Here is a 6296-nt window from a genome sequence, read left to right as displayed (position 1 = left end):
TCCTACTCGGGGCATTGCTGGAAACCCAGCGGCGACCACGCCAGACTGGTCCCTGCGTCACGAGGCAGGAACAGCCCAGGGTGGTGATGACGGAAGCATAGGGCAGAGTGGTTAGGGATGTGATGCGGGAAGCACAGCCTGAGTGACCACAGGCTGGGGTGGTGGAAGGGCACGGCATGATGGGAGCCCCATTCAGCGTGAGAGAGGGTCAGGGAGGTGTTCCAGAGGAGGTGATCGGCCCCTGAATGAACAGCAAGCCCAGGCCCTGCCTCCGAGGTTGCCAGTCCTGAGACGAAGAAAATACTTCACTAGGCAGGGATAGGTGTTGGCTGTGATGGGGAAGCACAGGCAGAATAATCAGCCTGAAAGGAGGGAAGTCCAGAGGAGACACCTAACCCAGAGTAGGTGGGCTCCTTTTTTTTAAATTTTTTTTGCTAAGGAAGATTGGCCCTGAGCTAACATCTGTTGCCAGTCTTCATCTGTTTTATCTGTGGGTCGCTGCCACAACATGGCTGACAAGTGGTATAGGTCCATGCCACGGATCCAAACCCAGGAACCTGGGCTGCCAAAGCAGAGCCAGCCAAACTTAACTGCTAGGCCACAGGACTGCCCCATAGGTGGGCTTCTTAGAAGAGGTGTATATGAGCTGAGTTTCGAAAGGGGGAGGGAGTGCAGCAGGTATAGGAGTAGAGAATAACCAACGGGATAATTAAAATAGATGCATTATTATTGAAAACAACTAACAGTGCTAGGAGAGACATGCATTGGGGGCTGGGATGGAAAATAACAGGAGACCATTTGAACTGGGTGTTGGAGGAGGGGCTCCAGGGGGAGGTGGCTTTGATCATGAACCCTGAAGGATAAGGGCTTATGGACAACATTCCAAGCATCATGAACAGCAGATGCAAAAGTCCTGAGGCAAGAAAGACATCAGGGTGTTCCGGGAGCACTTCAGCCGGCTCTTCAGCCTCCCTCCTGACATAATAATATGTGAAGAGCCTCGACTCTTATCCAAATGGTGTTTACCATAACAATTGTTTCATGCCAGCCTTCCTCTTTTATCTTGGAGTGAGGTCCTGGGACTCAAGGTCAGGAGTCTGAATGTGAAGCCAAAGGTCTCTCCAGCACCTGACCCCAGCCCCACCCCCTCCCAGGGCTTGAGCTGGAAGACGGAGAGGACTGGGGTGAGGGGGCAGGCTGGAGAGGAGGCAGGGCCTATTCGTTCATCCATTCACGCGTCCACCCGTTCACTGAGCACCCACTGCCAGCCAGGTCCTGTCTGAAACCCTGGAGAACAGACAGCTGTGGACGCGGCAGAGTTCCTGCCCTTTTGGAACTCCCTTGATCGTCTTGGGGACAGTGGTGAAACCAGCCTGTTTGACACCTGGAGCAGATAATTTTTTATATCTCCTCTCTACCAGAAAATTATTTTCAATAATAAGCACGGAAGAATCATTATTTGTTCTTTCATTTCAAAATTAACTATTGAAAATGAATAGATTTCCATTTTAAAGATATTACTCAAATTCAGTAAAATATCACACGTATGAATGAAAATTTACACTTACCAAATAAAAATATTACACCTTGCAGTTCGTACCCTGATTCACTGTTTTCAGTTTTAAACAGAAAACTCCAAAAGAATACATAGAATGACAGAATAGTTTCTTCATCCTTCCGATCCTTGTGCTGCTGAAACTGGGGGCCAACTTGCTTTAACTAGGCTTAGCTGTCTGTTTGCAAAAGTCGTTAGATAATGCGTTACTGAAACTCACCCTACAGATAGCATCTCTGACGCATGGGTCACCCTGGTAACGGGTGGGGTGCTCAGGTTTTTCAGGAATTGAGAGTTGACTCCTTGTGCAGTTCAGGCCAGCTGAGACCACCAACTCATCAACGGGGCCTGTGGGCCTGCACGGATGACTGATAAACGACTCTTTGACGTCAGGGAGCTAAAAACGCCACCCTCAGATCATGGGAACAGGGCCATTTTGTGAACACGTGTCCTGCGAAGAGCCATGTAGCTGGACTACGCTTGTGTGGATCATCAGCTACCTCAACTCTCCTCACCTCCCGACGTCTATCCCCACATTCAGACCACCTCTCCCCCGACCCCATAAATATCCCTGAGTCCTCATTTTCAAGGAGGTGGATCTGAGACTGATTCTCCTGCCTCCTTGCTTGGCTGCCTTGTGATTAAATCCTTTCTCTTTGCAAACTCATCGTCTTGGTGATTGGCATAATTGTGCAGCGGGCAAAACGAACCTGGTTCGGTAACGCTATCATTTTAACTTCCTTTTTTGTGTGTGTGTGAGAAAGATTAGCCCTGAGCTAACATCTGCCACCAATCCTCCTCTTTTTTTGCTGAGGAAGACTGGCCCTGAGCTAACATCTGTACCCATCTTCCTCTACTTTATATGTGGGATGCCTGCCACAGCATGGCTTGCCAAGTGGTGCCATGTCCACACCTGGGATCCGAACGGGTGAACCCCAGGCCGCCAAAGCAGAATGTGTGAACTTCACTGCTGTGCCACCAGGCGGGCCCCTCATTTTAATTTCTAATCTATTACTTAAACACAAGACCATGTAGAATCACAGAGATTGAAGATTGAAACTGTGCGTGATACAAGCCCAAATGATTCCAAATTGTTATGAACTTATTTTCAAAATGAACACATATAGCTGAGTCTTCATATGTCAGAGGTCAACAGTATACCTAGGAGTTCTCTCCAGTAACTTCTCTATAGAATACTCTGGCAAACAGAGGTTGAGCAGCCCCCATGTTCATAGACGGTATAATCCCCCCCTCTCAAGTGTGGGCAGGTCCTGGGACGTGCTTCTCACTAAGAGAATACGGCAAAGGAGGTTTGTGATGACTTTACATGGTGTAAGACTCTGTCTCAGAGGACGGGCAAGAGAGACTCTCCATTGCTGGCTTTGAAGGAAATAAGCTGCCACACTGTGAGAGGACCTACGGAGAAGGCCACATTGAAGGAACTGTCAGTGGCCTCCAGGAGCAGCGAGCAGCCCCCACTGATAGCCAGCAAGAAAATGAAGACCGGGGCCGGCCCAGTGGCGCAGCGGTTAAGTGCGCACGTGCTGCTTCAGCGGCCCGGGGTTCACCGGTTCAGATCCGGGTGTGGACATGCCACAGCTTGGCAAGCCATGCTGTGGGAGACGTCTAACATAGAAAGTGGATGAAGATGGGCACGGATGTTAGCTCAGGGCCAGTCTTCCTCAGCAAAAAGAGGAGGATTGGCAGTGGTTAGCTCAGGGCTAATCTTCCTCTAAGAAAAAAAAAAAAAAGAAAATGAAGACCTCCTCCCTACAACCTCAAGCAGGTGGAAGCAGATTTTGCCCCGTTTGAACCCCTGATGAGACAGCAGCCCCGGCTGACATCTGGATGGCAGCCTGGTGAGACCCTGGAGCCGAGGGCCCAGCTAAGCCATGACTGGCCTGGATCCAGCAACACTGTGAGATAATAAGTGTGTGCTGTTTTAAGGCACTAAGTTTGTGGTAACTTATTATACGGCACTAGAAAACTAATAGAGATCCAATGTTTATGAAAGGGTAGAGTAATAAAAATATCTAATTAGAAGCTTACATGTATATTATTAAAACTGAACAGTAATTGCATGAATTGTTTAGTAAGTGACAATTATAAGACTAACAAGAGGTTTTCTCCTGGGGGTGGGAGGATCATGTTATCAGTGATACCATGTAGAATTGTCAGTTCGTGCTATAGGAAAAACTTGACCAACTTTTGGTCAGTTTTATTATTATGTTTAAATTCTTATCCAGACAGCGCACCCCTTTTTGCCTGTCCCCAAGGTGGACCACTCCCATTGCCCTCCCTTTGGTACACCACTAGTTGGAAAATGGACAATAAAGAAAATGAGTAAATTACACACAATGTTAAAAGATAGTGAGGGGGTTGCATAGTGGTTAAGTTTGGCGTGCTCTGCTTTGGCGGCCCTGGTTCACGGGTTCGGATCCTCAGCACAGACGTATACCACTTTTCAGCCATGCTGAGGGGGCAACCCACATATAAAGTGGAGGAAGACTGGCATGGATGTTAGCTCAGGGCTAATCTTCCTCAAGCAAAGAAAAAAGAGGAAGATTAGCAACAGGTGTTAGCCCAGGGCAACTCTTCCACAGCAAAAAAAAAAAAAAAAAAAAAGATAATGAGTGTTACGGATGAAACAGAGAGCCAGGTAAAGGGCAGAGGAATTGCAATATGAAGCAGGGCGGTCAGGGCAGACCTCCCTGCACAGGTGCCTTTGGGGGAGATGAAGGAGCGAGCCCTGTCGATATCATCCTAGGACGACCCTTCCTGACAGAGGGAACTGCCAGTATGAAGAGGCTGAGATGAGGACGTGCCTGGCAGAGCGGTGATTGTAAATTTAGGAGCTTGGCCTTCAGCCTCAGGGCAATGAGGAGCTCTGGACAGTTGTTTTCTTTTTTGTTTTTAAAATAACAGCTTTAATGAGGTATATCTCGCCTACCACACAATTCACCCTTTAAACTGTACAGTTCAATGGTTTTTAATGTGGTCATAGGGTTGTGCAACTACACCACAATCAATTACAGAACATTTCATCATCCTCCAAAGAAACCCCAGCCTCTTCGGCAGTCACTTCCCATTCTCCCCCATTCTCTCAGTTCCAGGCAGCCACTAACCTGTTTTCCGTCTGTGGACTTGCCTGTTCTGAACATTTCATACAAATAGAGTCAGACCACACGTGGCCTTTTGTGTCTGACTTCTCCCGCTTAGCATGTTTTCAAGCTTCATCCATGTTGTAGTGTGTATAAAAACCTACTTTCTTTTTCTTGCCAAATAACACTGCGTTGTATGGATACACCACATCTTATTTATCGGCTCATTGCTTGGTGGGCTGGGTTGTTATGAACAATGCTGCTGTGAACATTCACAGACACATTTCCGTGTGAACGTTTGTCTTCCATTCTCTGGTACGTCTCTAAGAGTGGACTTGCCGGGCCCTATGGTAACCCTGACCTTTTGAGGAATTGCCAGACTGTTTTCCAAAGTGGCTGCACCATTTCACATTCCCACCGCCAATGTGTGAGGGTTCCGACTTCTCCACCTCCTTGCCAACACTTGGTGTTCTCCATTTAAAAAATGTATAGCCATCCTGCTGGGTGTGAAGTGGTAGCTCCCTGTGGTTTTCCTTTGCATTTTCCTGCTGGCTAATGATGTTGAGCATCTTTTCATGTGCTCATCGGCTTTTGTAAATTTTTAAGAGAAATGTCTATTCAGATCCTTTGTCCATTTTTTAATTGGGTTATTTGTCTTACTATTTTTGAGTTGCACAACTTTATTTATTGTAGGTATGAGTACTTTAGCTGATAGATTATTTGCAATTTTTTCCTCCCATTCTGTGGGTCGTCTCTCCTCTTCACTTTGCTGATGTCTTCTGAAACACAGAAGTTTGTAATTTTGATGGTGGCCACTTTATTTTTTCTCTTGTTGCTTGTACTTTTGGTGCCATATCTAAGAAACCATTGGCTAATTATGGATAGTTTTAAGCGGGGGAGGGACACGGCCAAATTTAAGTTTTAAAGTATCATTCTTGCAGCTTATAATTAGAAGTGAGCAGACTTGTAAAGTAAAGGACCGCTCTGGTCCCCCTCAATAAAAGTGCGGCCCCACCCTCACTCCACTTCTCTTCAGCTTCCTATTTCTCCACAGAATTTATCATATTCTAATAAACTGTATAATATACTGTACTTACTTATGTTTACTGCCTGTCTCCACCACAAGAACGTCAGCTCCATGAGGACCAGGCTTGTCTGTCTTGTCCACTGCTCTATCCCCAGGGCCTTGAACAGTGCCTGGTAACATGTGTGTGTGTGTGTGTGTGTGTGTGTGTGTGTGTGTGTGTATTTGGGGAGAAGACATCTTATCGAGATTTTGCTATATAAATAGCTACAGAAAGCTGAGAGGACTGAAGGGCGCAGCGGCCGTCTCCCTCTGCACAGGTCACTAAGGAACCCGTGGGGAGAGAGACTGGGGAGGGGGAACCTGGAATGACCTGGGGGAGAGAGGACCCCCTGGATGCGATCTGGTGTAAAGAGTGTGATATGAGAGAGAGAGAAAGAGAGATGGGCTAACAGCCCAGATGTCACGATGTCGAATGAACATTCGTTGAATAGAGTGAATAAGTGAACGAATGGACGCAGGGATGAGCGAATAAATGAAAGAACGAATAAATGATGCGCGGTGGGGACACGGCTTGACTTTTCCTTGCTGAGAAAGAAGGTGGCACCGGGGCTCC

At 47.1% G+C, this 6296-nt stretch overlaps 1 long non-coding RNA gene across 1 annotated transcript; it reads right to left on the bottom strand.

Moving 5' to 3' along the window:
- Positions 1-4528: 4528 nt before the first annotated feature.
- Positions 4529-5894, bottom strand: LOC139073487 (uncharacterized). The gene is made up of 2 exons (XR_011522268.1): positions 5754-5894; positions 4529-5435 (listed from the first exon to the last, which is right to left on the bottom strand). It is a non-coding gene; the product is annotated as an uncharacterized lncRNA (long non-coding RNA).
- Between the last annotated feature and the right edge of the window lie 402 nt (positions 5895-6296).

This window comes from Equus przewalskii, chromosome 9, assembly GCF_037783145.1.
Source record: "Equus przewalskii isolate Varuska chromosome 9, EquPr2, whole genome shotgun sequence".
NCBI classification, from domain to species: Eukaryota; Metazoa; Chordata; class Mammalia; order Perissodactyla; family Equidae; genus Equus; species Equus przewalskii.
The sequence above is the reverse complement of the archived record's forward strand: the minus strand, read 5'-3'. Positions and strand labels throughout refer to the sequence as shown.